The sequence below is a fragment of the Schistocerca serialis genome, chromosome 2, assembly GCF_023864345.2.
Source record: "Schistocerca serialis cubense isolate TAMUIC-IGC-003099 chromosome 2, iqSchSeri2.2, whole genome shotgun sequence".
Taxonomy (NCBI): Eukaryota; Metazoa; Arthropoda; class Insecta; order Orthoptera; family Acrididae; genus Schistocerca; species Schistocerca serialis.
In genome coordinates, this window is record NC_064639.1 from 906,170,974 (window position 1) to 906,185,859 (window position 14,886).

General features: G+C 50.1%; 6 non-coding genes across 6 annotated transcripts; all 6 read right to left on the bottom strand.

The window, feature by feature from the left end:
* Window positions 1–840: 840 nt before the first annotated feature.
* Trnai-aau (transfer RNA isoleucine (anticodon AAU)) lies at window positions 841–914 on the bottom strand. The gene has a single exon. It is a non-coding gene; the product is annotated as a tRNA-Ile (tRNA).
* Window positions 915–1,112: 198 nt separating this feature from the next.
* Trnae-uuc (transfer RNA glutamic acid (anticodon UUC)) lies at window positions 1,113–1,184 on the bottom strand. Its single transcript has one exon. It is a non-coding gene; the product is annotated as a tRNA-Glu (tRNA).
* A 305-nt stretch (window positions 1,185–1,489) lies between these two features.
* Window positions 1,490–1,562, bottom strand: Trnam-cau (transfer RNA methionine (anticodon CAU)). The gene has a single exon. It is a non-coding gene; the product is annotated as a tRNA-Met (tRNA).
* Window positions 1,563–13,974: 12,412 nt separating this feature from the next.
* Window positions 13,975–14,048, bottom strand: Trnai-aau (transfer RNA isoleucine (anticodon AAU)). Its single transcript has one exon. It is a non-coding gene; the product is annotated as a tRNA-Ile (tRNA).
* Window positions 14,049–14,246: 198 nt separating this feature from the next.
* Window positions 14,247–14,318, bottom strand: Trnae-uuc (transfer RNA glutamic acid (anticodon UUC)). The gene has a single exon. It is a non-coding gene; the product is annotated as a tRNA-Glu (tRNA).
* A 305-nt stretch (window positions 14,319–14,623) lies between these two features.
* Trnam-cau (transfer RNA methionine (anticodon CAU)) lies at window positions 14,624–14,696 on the bottom strand. The gene has a single exon. It is a non-coding gene; the product is annotated as a tRNA-Met (tRNA).
* Between the last annotated feature and the right edge of the window lie 190 nt (window positions 14,697–14,886).

The following is a 14,886-nucleotide window of genomic DNA, read 5'->3' on the forward strand; positions in this document are numbered from 1 at the left end:
GTCTCAAGGGAAAGTGGGACTGCCGTCAAGCGCCGTAGCATTCTGTGGAGAAGGTGCTGCAGACGCTGAATCCTGCACTGCACTGCTTAAAAATGCCGCCAGAACGCGGTCCTCTGCGTACTCTTGCGTCGCCGGCGCCGACTCTTGCCAAAGGATGCGAAATGTGCGCGGATACGCTGTCCGAATGCGTCTGGATGTGCTCCCCTAGCCTGCCTCGAAATGCGCCTGCCGGGTACGATCACCTTCGGCCGCTGCCGACAGGCGGGAAGCCGACACAGCGCGGAGGCGGGGCGCTCGCTTGTGCGGTGGTGGTGTAATGGTCAGCATAGTTGCCTTCCAAGCGCCAGCCCTTAGTGTGTCTCGACTTGTCTCGACTTTGCACAGCTGACGCGAGAGCTGACGCTCTCAAATCGGCCTATATCAAAACGACAAGCACGAGAAACGACTGAGAGAGGCAAGGAGAGGCGAGGCGATGGACACACAGCACGCCCCCTTCATTTCACGGTGGCGTTTCCCTGACCGAATCAGTCAAAGGAGAAACAAAAATAGGAAGTAAAACTGCCAATAGTGCCCTGTGTTCCCATGCGCTCACCCGCCCAAGTACTGACCAGGGCCAAAGTTGTTACGCATCGGCAATCGGACATTTTCTTTCATTTTCTCTTTATCGGTTGAGAACCAGTGTATTCAAGATATTATGGCCATTGCCGAGTGAATGCTGTAGTGCTTCCCGACGAGTCGGGTTCGGATCCTCTGTCAACTTCCACGCAGGGTGATGATCTTTTGGTCATCACACTCGCCAGCTGAAATCGGCGCTGCCTTTTCGCAGTAGTAAAAGAGTAGTGGCCCGTGGGGGGATCGAACCCACGACCTTCGCGTTATTAGCACGACGCCCTAACCAACTGGGCTAACGGGCCTCGGCAGACGCAGTTGCTCAGCCCTACGCTGGAAACGGGTGGCATGAAGCCATACACCATTTCTATGGGCGTCGTGTGTCTGCTTCCCTAGTCTATATTCTGCTGACGGTCACGAAACAGTAGCTATATTGCGAGCAGGACGGGAAACGGCCGCTCGGACAGCTCAAACTTGTCACGATTCGTGTGGAAAAAATTCCGTTCCGGTACCGGGAATCGAACCCGGGCCTCCTGGGTGAAAGCCAGGTATCCTAGCCACTAGACCACACCGGATGTGGCCGTTTCATTCGACCGTTCGTACGGTCGCTTGTCGCATTTCGTGTCGAGGGCCGCGTCGGCGCCCCTCTCTCTTTGCGAGCATCTTTACACATACTGACTGGCAAGGCGCGCACCTCAAACGTCGCAGAGCAGTGCTTTTGGCTTCGTGCTCTGCTGGGAGAAGAGGAAAAGGGAAGCAGTAAGTAGCAATAACAGGAAGTAAACATTCTCCCGCTGAAGCGTTGAAACGTTGTGGATAACAAACAAGAAATACGTTGGCGCCCTAGCAACAGCACCAGCATCAGTCACAGAAAATTAAATGCCCCGGGTGAGGATCGAACTCACGACCTTAAGATTATGAGACTTACGCGCTGCCTACTGCGCTACCGAGGCACGGGTGAACTGCTTGTCCTGGAAACTGCCTAAATACCGTACCCAATATTAGACGTAGAGACACTGTACTTCCTGGATAACGTGTTCTGTTGCTACACGTGCACTGCCGGCCCAGTTGATTGCGGTGTTGCTGCAGCTGTTGCAACGATAGGCAGCACTCCTTGTCGTTAAAGTTCAGTGCCTCGGAGGCACCGGGACACAGCAACTTGTGAGGCCAGGCCGACGCTAGTCTGTAGAACATGATGCGAGCGTCCTAGTGGGGACCCGCGAGTGCTGCGTTCTCGGTTCTTCTCAAGGGAATCCAGCTATACATTCTTGTGGATCGTGCATCTCAAGCGCGCAAGCCACGCGGCAGCATTATCGCGGGAAAAGCAAAATGATGCATCGGCCGGGAATCGAACCCGGGCCGCCCGCGTGGCAGGCGAGCATTCTACCACTTTTTTTTTTTTATTTTTTTTTTTTTTAGGGCCTCCCAACTCCCCTTATAGCCCTCTCTGCTCTCACCCAAATATGCCTTCATCGGCGAGCTTCAAAGCTATCAAATCTGTTGTGGTATACGCTCGTCGCCGACGGCTTGCTCTCGTGGATCAGATCGTGAAAATCAAAAAAGAAATGAAAATTCTTCATCAAACTCTAATCTTCCGTCCATCAATGAAATGCACAATAAAAGACAATGTTCCTCTTCAAACAATGAAAATGGCAAAAGAAAAGATCCATCCTAAAAGATGCCACAGACGACGAGTAACTAAAAGTCTTAGGAGAGTTCCTTCTTATACAAAAAACACACAATTAATTTCCATGTCCATTCTCGGAGAAAAGGATGCGCGTGGAGAAGACAAACTAAAAACTCACTCCTAAGATCATAAGAAGAAGGTAGTAAATGGGAATTAAAATAATACTGTCACTTCCATGTGGAAAACGAAATGCACCACTGCCATAAGTCAAAAGAAAAGTAAATAAAAGATAATCTTCTTCTTTAGCGCATAATTGTCTCACAGATCCATCAAAACCATCTGGTCAAATCCAAACAAAAATGATGGAAAAAAAAAAACGAAAAATAAGAGATAGGCTCTTCAGTCTGAAATGGAGTTTGCAATGTATCAATTATTGAACATCTTCGCGTAACCATGTTTTAACGCCGCACACAGAAAATTGGCAAAAAGTTCGTTATAATGTGTCAGCCGCTGTACACGGGAATGTGCATCCCACAAGTATGCTAAATATGTGTATACGTCCTGGACTTGGCAATCCAGAATGGCGAAGACTGTGTGACCTAAGAGCCACACCATAGTATTGTGCTTCGCGCGAGGGAAGGGTTTAAACCCTGGCGCAAGAACATCATTGAGAGTCACGTGCGAGGGTGTCGTCCTGTTGATCAGAGCCACCATGACCCTACACAGTTCCCAGATGGCCGACACGAGGCGACATTGAAAGCGATGCTCCCGTGTGTCTGGAACGCCGCATGCACCACAGTTGGCAGACGGCAGCAGGCGGATGTCCGAGAGACGTTGGTTAGTGGCCACCGTATTGTTGACCAGTTTATACCACTGGGACCGAACGCCGGAGGGCAACACGGAGTGATGAATATTCAGCCACACTTGCCGCCAGTCGGTCGCGGGGAAACGAAGAGCGAGCTTGTGAGGGGGTGGCCTCCCCACCATTGCCGCATACAGTCGGCGAACATTCCTGTTCCTGTCCAGCGCCGTTTCCAGTACGTAGCTCCGCTGCAGGTAGTAAGCTCTGACGTAGCCGAGTTGATACGGGATGCCCACCACGGACACCGGTGCGCTCTCGGAGGGCGGCCGGTAAGCGACGAGCATGGCCGCCGCCGTTCCATCCGGGCTGTTAGCTTGCAAGGTGGCCATGCGGTGCACCAGCAGCGCCGAACACTTCCTGGAAAAGTCGACGAGGCCGAGTCCTCCGAAGGTGGTGTCGAGGACGCACGTTGCCGCCCGAACCTTGAAGATTTCGTGGCGCCACAGGAGCCAGTAAGCGGCCTGCGAAAATGATCGGGCGAGTGGTCGTGGAACGTCCAGGAGTTGTGCCACGTACCAGGCCTTGGAATACACGGCGCTGTTAATGAGGTCGACCTTCTGGAGGAGGGTGAGGCGTCGGCTGGCGTAAGTCTTACAAAGGCCTTTGACATGATTGAGCAGCCGGCGCCAGGTGCGCGCCCGCATCTGTTGGGGGTTAGCAGTAACGTCAAGGCCCAAGATAATGTGGTGACGGGCTACGCGAAACCAAGTCTGATCGGGATCCACTTCACAATTTCCTAAAGGAATCATTACGGTCTTCCTTGGATTTATCAAGGCACCCGACGCACGTTCATACCTCCTCAGTAAGGGCCGGATGTGATGAAAATCGTCGTCGTCGCCGATAAAAACACCTACGTCATCAGCATAAGCGAGACATTTCACAGTGGCAAGATGAATATCCACGCCGCCTATCGTGCGGTCAAGCGCACGCAGCAGTGGGTCCAAAGCAATGACAAAAAGGTACATAGATAAGGGACAGCCCTGTCGCACCGACCTACGAAGAACTATAGGTGGTGTTCTCCATCCATTTATTGTCACCACCGAACTGGCCCCTGTCAGGAAATGGCGAATCACGCAAATGAAGCGGAGGCCAAAGCCCATCCTGTCCATAACATGCATCAAATAATCGTGGCTCATCCTGTCAAACGCGTTGGCAAAGTCCAGAGAAAGAACACCGGCTGAAAGCCGATGGACGGCGGAGTAAGCGATGATGTCACGATAGGTAGACGCTGCATTGAAAATGGTCCGCCTCTTAACGCCACAGGATTGAAACGGGCAGATGACTTTGTCCATGACTGCCTGTAACTTCGCTGCAACACATCTGGCCGCCAACTTGTAATCAGCATTCAGCAACGTAATCGGCCGCAGATCGGTGACACGACACGGACCCCGTTTTTTGGGGATAAGAACAATGTGCCCTTCGAGAAACTGACTCGGGATGACGAAGCCGCGAAGCACTTCGTTCACAAGTACCGTGAACTTGTCCCCTACAATATCCCAGAAAGTAATATAAAATTCTGTAGGGAGACCGTCGGGTCCAGGCGACTTGCCCGTTGCACTGGCTTTCAAGATCTGTAACACGTCCTGATTAGACACCTCTGCAACCAGCTCTTCACGGTCAGGTTCGGACATGCAGTCGACTACGTCATGTAATAAAAGTCTCGTGGCCTCTCCGTCCACGGTAGTGTCGTGAAAGAGCGAAGTATAATAGTCGGAGATATGGCGTACAATTTCGTGCCGCTGCGATAAGACAATCCCCCCATCAGTTTCTAGCGCAGCAACGTACTTTTTGCGAGCCTGTTTCTTCTCCCTGGCGAGATGATAGAGCGACGGCTCCTCGTCATCGATGTGGCATAACGGACGGCTCCGAATCGTTAAACCTCTCGACCGTTCCCGGTGCAGCCTCAGAATCTGGGTTTTAATTTTGCTCAAGCGGAGTCTAATGTTGGCATCGGGGCCAACAGGTGCAGTGATAGCATCCTGTAAGCACTGCTGATAAAATGCGAACGTACGCCTGTGCCAGTAACTCGCTTCTCGACTATATAACTGCGCCGCCGTCCGCAAAATCGGTTTGGCATGCGCCACCCACCACTCGATGCAGGATCCGTAAGTGTGGAACTTTGCTAAACACTGCTGCCATGCTACACGTATCTCCGCACGGAGCCCTTCGGCACCCAGATGGCCGGTATTTAATTGCCAATATGCCGGAAGAGATTTCGTGCGACAGCACTGCAACCGCAAAACACACACATAGCCACAGTGATCACTCATGGCCACAGGCAGTACTTCGACTGCGCATAAAGCGTCTGTGAGTTCCCGTGAAACGTAGATCCTATCAATTCTACTCGCCCCTCCAGTAGAAAAGTGCGTATACTGCGTCATAACGGGATGGTAGTGACGCCACGTATCACGCAAGTCCACTGCATTTAAAAGGGTAATCAGTTCAGCACATTTAGTGGGGGTGGGGTATTGGTCAGCAGAGGCAACAACACAATTAAAATCACCACCCAATATGATAGGGCGAGCCGTAGCCAAAAAGGGGCATATGTCCGTGGTAAAAAAACGAGCGCGTGTGCGTTTTTGATCAGTCCCCGAGGGCACATAGACGTTGACAAATTGAACTCCCTCAATCACACACGCTAAGACACGACCATTTGGGAGAAGTTGGATGTCCGTAGGTTCTAAAGACGACTTATATAAAATCGCAGTGCCACAATTATTATCACTATTCAGATTGTAAACAACATCATAGCCTGGGATATTGCTAAAAACGTCACTGGATACTTCTTGAAGAAGGGCAATACTAAAATTTCCATGAAACAAAACGTCTTGAAAAGCTGCGACCTTGTGCCCCGCTGAGATACCGGCAACGTTTAATGTCAAAACAGAAAACATACTCGTTGGTCGTGGGTGCGTTGACATTTTAAGCAGATGGACAATACAGAGCAAGAGGAAAAACACCAACGAAGTGATAAAATGCCGGACTTATACTTAAACGAACAGCAGCTGGCGTAAAAATGGAAAATTCAGTAGGTCTTAAAACACTATAGTGGTTAGTAGCAATTCTACAAAAACATGGCACGACAATACACTGGACGCAGTACAAGACACAGTAGTTTCCAGGTCAAGCGCAATGTAGGTGGACTCATGACAACGATGTGGGTCTTCGCACACGTCTACTGGCCCCCCTCGTCCTCCTGCTGCTGCCACCACGGGCTGTGACTGTCAGGTGGCGGGGGTGGTCGTGCGTCCCCCGACGACTGGGTGGCTTCCGCCTGGCCGCCGCGCGATGTTACGGCCGGCTGTGACGGCACAGAATGTTTGCGCGGGCGCTGTGGTAACTGCTCACTGGCCTGTTCTAATTTACGCTTTGCAGCAGCAATGTCCTGTTCCTTCCCGGCACTGAGAAATTGTTTCAAGTGTGCAGTGTGTGCTCGAATCTTCTCTGTCCTGGCGGGGCTGCTATTACGGGAGGAACCCTGTGACATTGGCTCACTTTCACTGCCACTCTCCGTGGCTGGCGGATTCGCGAGGGCGGCCGGGTTCGGATCCCTGACCTGTTTACCCTTGCCCCGCTGGCGGCGTTGCTTTTTACTTTCCGCTGAAGGCGTTACAGTTTCGGCAGAAGTTGGCACCGGGACGGGCGGCGGGGGTAAAGAAGCGTCTGTTGCCTCCACCGATCCCGATTGAACGGCATCAGTGTTAACAGGGCGTACGTCCCGTTCGTCATCAACCCGGTCGGTCGGGGCAGGCGGGTCCTGGACAACCTCCATTTCCTCCTGCCCGACAGTCGTGTTATTATGTTCCGCGACGGACCTGTCTTCGAGAGAAGCAACGGCCGACGGTCGCACGGTCGGTCGGTCGGTCGGACCGGTAAAGGACGTTCCTGCTACAATCTCACTCATAACCTTTTTATCACTCGTTACCAAGATGGCTGAAACCGAAGCGAGTGATACGAGTGCGCCTTTACGGGCTTCTATGATGTCTGTACCCTCACCACAGGACGGGATGGGACAGGCAGATGATGAGAGCGTAGTACAAAGACACGCAAGAATTACCATGCTCTTAGAGCAAAATGTTAAGAATGGTAAAATTAGTCAAGCGGCTCTTAATACGATCAGAAATGAGCTATCGGCATGGGCCATAGCTCATGCAAGACTGGAAGGCCGCGTATTGGAATTAACAAAAGAAAATGAAAGACTAAGAAAACAACCTAGTAAGACTTGGGCGGCTGTGGCTGCACAGGCGCCAGCTAAACAGACCTCAACAAGGGACACAATAGAAAAAGTCGCTAAACGGTCAGACACGGCAGTCTTCTTGAGGACCCTGCCTGGCCAAGATACGAGCGTTAAGAAAATACAGGAGCTGCTAACTAAAACTGTAGACCCAGTGAAGGATAAGATCAAAATCAAAAGAGTAAAACCCAGTAGAAACTCAGTTATTGTGGAAGTCGCTAGTGAGGAGGACAAGGAGAAACTCTTAAACAATCAAAAACTAAATGCAGTTGTTAAGTGCGAACCCCCCAGAAAAAGAAACCCTTTAATAATATTATACGATGTGCCCACGATTATGACCAATGAGGAGCTTCATGAAACAGTTAGATCACAGAATTTTGAAGATATCAATGAGCAAGAATTTAAAAATTCTTTTAAGCTGAAGTTCAAAACAGGACCTCGAGATCGCGATGTGGTACATCACGTGGCCGAGGTCTCGGCACAATTATGGAAAAAAATAAGATCAATGGGCAGATTATATGTAGGCTTTCATGCCATTAACACAAGGGATTATATCGTGGTACCTCGCTGCCACAACTGCGGCGACCTGGACCACATTCTGAGGCACTGTACCAGGGGGTCGGCTTGCTCCAGATGCGGTGAAAGTGGTCACAACCGCAAGGAATGCAGAACGACAGGGGTCTGCATTCCGTGTAAAAATCGGGGGAAGAAATCCTGTGGTGCCACGGGACGGAACTGCCCCACTTACCGGATGCTTGAACAACGCCTGATCTCAAGAATCGACTATGGCTGAGCAGAGCACAGCTAACAGGATGCTCAAACACAAGTCCCCGAGTAAGAGAAGGAGGGATGCTGTGAGAGCTAATAAATTTAAAGAATTTCTAAGGTCGCTTTCGGGCACCTTATGCATCACAACAGTTGAGAAGGAAATACAAACAGATCCCTTTATGGTGGACAGAGGCATACAAACCGATCCTCCGGACAGAAACACAGCTCCCCCTCCCCTAAATCGGGGAGAAAGGCCGAACAACAACATCCAACGGCAGAAGCATCCTGTAGTGGTAGCGGCCTCCCGGGCCCCTGCACAAAAAGTTGAACAAACAAAAAAACCTCTTCAAGAAAGTACAGTCACCAGCACCAACCCAACTGAGGCAGAAACTCCAGTAATCAGGCTACCGCCTGTAGATCCGATCAGGGTGTATCCCAATTTAGAATTCACCATGCAATTGGCAAGATTGGAGCAGCCGGCTATCCTGACCACTGCCTTACGACATGTGGTCCGGGTAGGACACGAAGACGGAAGAAAGGTCACCTTCTCGGTAATGGAGGCTGTGGACAGGATACAATTAAAGTCAGTGAATCTTCCCACCGACTTCGGGGCCCTGCGGGACTTACTTAAGAAAGTGTTCGACAGACGTGGGGAGAAATTTGACTTGAATGACATCTATACTCAATCAGTCCTAGCTCATGGTCGAATCGCCTTTGATTGGAGCAAGACATGGCCTGATGACAGATTACATACTTACTTCCCATAATGACAAAACTAACTGTTGGACAGTTGAATACGCATAACAGCAGACTCGTGATGCAGGAGCTCCGAAGAGAGGTGGAGGAGAAGAGGCTTGACGTACTCTGCTTGCAGGAGCCGTACTCTCAAGCTGGAAAACTCTCATTTGCAGCCGCTACATGGCAGATAGCTTGTAACGGGGAAGCCCCCAAAGCGGCAATTGTCATTACCAATCAGTCCATACGAGCAACAACACTTGAACAATTTTCCACCACTCATTGCAACGTCGTGGAGGTACAGGCTCCCATGGGAATTATAACTTTTATAAACATGTATTTCCAATACGGGGATAATATCGAACAACATCTGGATCACCTGACCAGAGTAGCCACGGCGTTGCGAGGTCGCAAGCTGATAATAACAGCAGATATAAATGCAAAATCCCCCCTGTGGTACAGTGGCACAAGAGATGAAAATGGAGAAAAAGTAGAGGAAATGATTATGGCTCTGCAACTTGTGGTTGCAAATAGACCTGGCAACCCTCCCACTTATGCAGCGGGAGGGGGGCGCGGCACTAATATAGATGTAACGTTAGTTACACCAAATTCTGCTAACATCATTCAGAATTGGGAAGTAAAGGAGAATGCGACAACAAGCGACCATAATCTAATAATGTTCAGCTTAGGAAACGGAGGCTGTCACTGGGCCACAGGGTGGGAGTTGCAACTGAACTTCAAGAGAGCGGACTGGGAGAGACTAGCGAGAGAGTGCGACATACCTCCATTGCCTGAAGGTGAAGCACGACAGGACCTGGACATAGACAAGCGGGCCGAAGAACTGGTAGACGCAATAACCAGAGCGGTCAAGGCAGCTGTTCCAACCAGGAGGAGAGCCATGGCGGCCTCCCCGTCACCATGGTCAGCTGAACTTCAGGAAATGCGTCAGTCTGTCAGAAGGCTGAGGAGGCACTACCAGCGCAGTGTCGTCTGGTGGGAAAAACAGCGATGGTTACAGCTATACCGGGAGGCAAAAGACGAATTTCAAAAAGAACTAAAAGAAGTCAGGCTACGTAGCTGGGAAAGGTTTGTGATGGACCAGCTGGCCATGGACCCATGGGGAATACCCTATAAATTAGTGAGGGAAAAGATCCGGTCCCCAATGATGTTATCAACAGTTAGACGCGGGGATGGGATGACAGAGTCTTGGCAGGAGACTGCCGAGGTTCTTCTCCGGTCCCTGCTGCCTGATGACGATGAGGCCAGCGACACAGAGGGACAGTCCCAGCTACGAAACCAAGATATGGACAGAGTTGATAACGACAGAGCGGTCTACCCCTTCTCTGAGGAGGAGGTGGCTGGCCATATTAAAGCAATGAAAACTGGAAAAGCCCCCGGCCCAGACGGCATTGTGGCGGAGGTGGTGCAGTTCCTGGCACCTCAACTGGTGGCACCATTAACCCAGTTATACAATGAATGCCTAAGACAAGAAAAATTTCCGAAAATCTGGAAAGAGGCAAATGTTGTTATAATAAAAAAGGGACCCAACAAGGACCCAGCGGATGTTAAGTCGTATAGGCCAATTTGCCTATTGAACATCCTTGGGAAATTATTTGAGAAACTGCTAGCTGACAGATTGACTGCACACCGAGTGTTGTGTGGGATGAGTGGCAGGCAGTTCGGCTTCAAGCCGGGCAGATCGGCAACTGATGCGATCGCTCTGGCGGCCGAGGTCTGCGACTCTACCCCATACAAGTACGTTGTTGGCATCATGGTTGACATCAGTGGCGCCTTTGACAACCTGTGGTGGCCTTCGCTCTTCTCCTGCTTGCGGAAGAAAGAGTGTCCAGGGTCGCTATATGGTTGCCTGAGGAGCTATTGTGAAGGGCGGGAGGTCTGGCTATCATCCCCTAGCGGCAGTGTAGGAAAATCCATAACTAAAGGATGTCCCCAGGGCTCCGTACTAGGTCCCCTGTTCTGGGACATCCATATGGAACCACTTTTGGACAAATTAGAACAGAGTGAAGATGTGCTAGAGGTGATAGCCTACGCGGATGACCTCCTCTTGCTGGTCGGCGGCCGAAGCCGCGAAGGCATCGAACCAAAAATAGACAGAGCGATGACCGAATTACAACTGTGGTGCACAAATACTAAGATGACGATCTCACCGACCAAATCGACTTACTTATTACTGAAAGGACAGCTGGCGAGGAACCCTACAGTCAGAATAGGAGGCTCACCAGTAATAAGACGACAAGAGACTCGCTACCTAGGCGTCATCATCGATGAAAGGTGGAACTTTGGAAAGCACATTGAGTCCGTATCCCAAAAAGCATTACAATTATTAAACAATCTCATATCAATCGGTCATAAACGATTTCATCTTCCACCTCACCTAATCAAGTTGTATCATAACAGTATATTAGCATCAGTAGTGGGTTACGGATCGGGAGTCTGGGCACATAGGCTCACAAGGGTGATGCCTGCCATGGCAGTGAGAAGAGTACAGAGAAACATGCTTCTAAGATCCATAGGGGCGTATAGAACTTCTCCAGGAAGTGCACTCTTAGTAATAATGGGGCTCTGTCCTTTAGATATCAAAATTCGTGAACAAGCGGCTTGGTACTGGGTCAAAAAGGGGAACAACGTGAAAACAGAAAACATCATGGGAATACCGGTAATAGATAAGAAAGAAATACGTAGAAAGGGCGAGGACCTATGGCAAAGGTCTTGGGAAACAGATGAAACAGGCAGAAGAACCTTTGAGTTCTTGCCAGACGTAAAAGAAAGGTTGGGGATAAAGTACTTTGAGCCAACGCGGGGTTTAATACACTTTCTCACTGGTCATGGGCCCTACCCGACATACTTGTGTCGGTTTGGGAAAAAGGCTACACCCGAGTGTGACTGTGGTGCTTCGGAGGGCACTCCCGACCATGTGGTTTATGAGTGCCCCCTTTTCGATGATGTAGCAATGACGCTGAGACAACAACTTCCGCACAATAATACATACGACCTATTAAGACAAAAAGAAACTTTCGAAACTTTAAACAAATTGGCAGACGAGGTTTCACGGAAAGTATTAACGGCATATCTGAGTGATTTACACGTTTAGGACATTTACCAATGTGTCCCACTAGGGGATACATGAGGGTAGTTCACGATTAGTGACATTTTACCGAACGCGACAATTACCCTCATCCTATACCGCCTGTACGTGGACTGGTCGACTTCATGAGTTGCAATCCGCCACGTGCAGGACTAGGGGGATGGGGGTTCCCGAATGAAGATCAAAGCACCGGAATTGACGTAGGTTAGTAATAGTTGTAGCTTTAGATATAGATACTAAGTTAGGAACCTGCAGCGACAAACAGTCCTGGCCAGCCCAGTGTCAGGGGCACGCTCATCGGGATTAGCTCGATGAGCAAGGCCACAGTAGTAGGTTTATATTTATGCTGACACACCTGTAACGCTGCAGGCAGTTAGAAATTAACCAGTAGGAAATATTAAGTAAGTAGATTTTAGCTGTAGTCTGCCCATTATCTTATTCTGTCTGTAGCTTCAATAACTAACATAGCGTAATATACAATAACATTGTGAATTAGCTGCTGAATATGTATTATATATAGATTAGCTACGACCCACTAATCACTAAGGTAGTGGGTTCTTTTGTATAAATATTAATGATGAATAAAGAGATATATTTTAAAAAAAAAAAAAATCTCACTCATAAGGGGCACAAAGTTATCGCCACCACCCACAACATCTTGGCGCGGTAACTGAACAGGCCGCCGTCGAGGGCAGGCACCCCTTAAATGTTCCGTGGAATGACATACGGCACATGTCGGCGGTTGCCCGATATATGAAATCTGTACACGAACCCCACCGATTACAAAGTAGGAAGGAATATGTTGTTTCAGGTCCATCCGTACACTACGGACACCACTAGCAACTTTATAACGGTATGCACTAGACCATTTCTCCATCGTAATGTTCAGAACGTCACCAAACCGCGACAAGGCACGAGATAAAACTTGATCAGGGCATTCAGGTGGTACATTAAAAACACGGACAGTTCGAAGTCCAAACCCTGACGCCACAATTTGCACATTACTAATACTACCATCGGCATGTTTAAAACGGCGACTGCCACCAAATTTAGCAACAAATTTTTCACACATGTCTCCAGACGTAAATTTCAAGAACAAGCAATACTGAACAAAGTCCAATTGAAAGGTGTCTACGATTTCTTCCGGTATCTTTAAGTCTTCGAATAACCATTCGTGTATTTCAAATGCGGTAGGCCGGACAGCACTTCTATCAAAGACACACTGAACGGTGTTAGCTCTCGAGAATGTCGACATTTTGTTACTTACAAATCTGTAAAGCAGCAATCACGAAGAACGAAGCGCCAAAGTCCCGGCGACGTAAACAAAGCCGCAACCGTTCCGCTGCTCCGCACGATGTGCACGGATACGCTGTCCGAATGCGTCTGGATGTGCTCCCCTAGCCTGCCTCGAAATGCGCCTGCCGGGTACGATCACCTTCGGCCGCTGCCGACAGGCGGGAAGCCGACACAGCGCGGAGGCGGGGCGCTCGCTTGTGCGGTGGTGGTGTAATGGTCAGCATAGTTGCCTTCCAAGCGCCAGCCCTTAGTGTGTCTCGACTTGTCTCGACTCTGCTCAGCTGACGCGAGAGCTGACGCTCTCAAATCGGCCTATATCAAAACGACAAGCACGAGAAACGACTGAGAGAGGCAAGGAGAGGCGAGGCGATGGACACACAGCACGCCCCCTTCATTTCACGGTGGCGTTTCCCTGACCGAATCAGTCAAAGGAGAAACAAAAATAGGAAGTAAAACTGCCAATAGTGCCCTGTGTTCCCATGCGCTCACCCGCCCAAGTACTGACCAGGGCCAAAGTTGTTACGCATCGGCAATCGGACATTTTCTTTCATTTTCTCTTTATCGGTTGAGAACCAGTGTATTCAAGATATTATGGCCATTGCCGAGTGAATGCTGTAGTGCTTCCCGACGAGTCGGGTTCGGATCCTCTGTCAACTTCCACGCAGGGTGATGATCTTTTGGTCATCACACTCGCCAGCTGAAATCGGCGCTGCCTTTTCGCAGTAGTAAAAGAGTAGTGGCCCGTGGGGGGATCGAACCCACGACCTTCGCGTTATTAGCACGACGCTCTAACCAACTGAGCTAACGGGCCTCGGCAGACGCAGTTGCTCAGCCCTACGCTGGAAACGGGTGGCATGAAGCCATACACCATTTCTATGGGCGTCGTGTGTCTGCTTCCCTAGTCTATATTCTGCTGACGGTCACGAAACAGTAGCTATATTGCGAGCAGGACGGGAAACGGCCGCTCGGACAGCTCAAACTTGTCACGATTCGTGTGGAAAAAATTCCGTTCCGGTACCGGGAATCGAACCCGGGCCTCCTGGGTGAAAGCCAGGTATCCTAGCCACTAGACCACACCGGATGTGGCCGTTTCATTCGACCGTTCGTACGGTCGCTTGTCGCATTTCGTGTCGAGGGCCGCGTCGGCGCCCCTCTCTCTTTGCGAGCATCTTTACACATACTGACTGGCAAGGCGCGCACCTCAAACGTCGCAGAGCAGTGCTTTTGGCTTCGTGCTCTGCTGGGAGAAGAGGAAAAGGGAAGCTGTAAGTAGCAATAACAGGAAGTAAACATTCTCCCGCTGAAGCGTTGAAACGTTGTGGATAACAAACAAGAAATACGTTGGCGCCCTAGCAACAGCACCAGCATCAGTCACAGAAAATTAAATGCCCCGGGTGAGGATCGAACTCACGACCTTAAGATTATGAGACTTACGCGCTGCCTACTGCGCTACCGAGGCACGGGTGAACTGCTTGTCCTGGAAACTGCCTAAATACCGTACCCAATATTAGACGTAGAGACACTGTACTTCCTGGATAACGTGTTCTGTTGCTACACGTGCACTGCCGGCCCAGTTGATTGCGGTGCTGCTGCAGCTGTTGCAACGATAGGCAGCACTCCTTGTCGTTAAAGTTCAGTGCCTCGGAGGC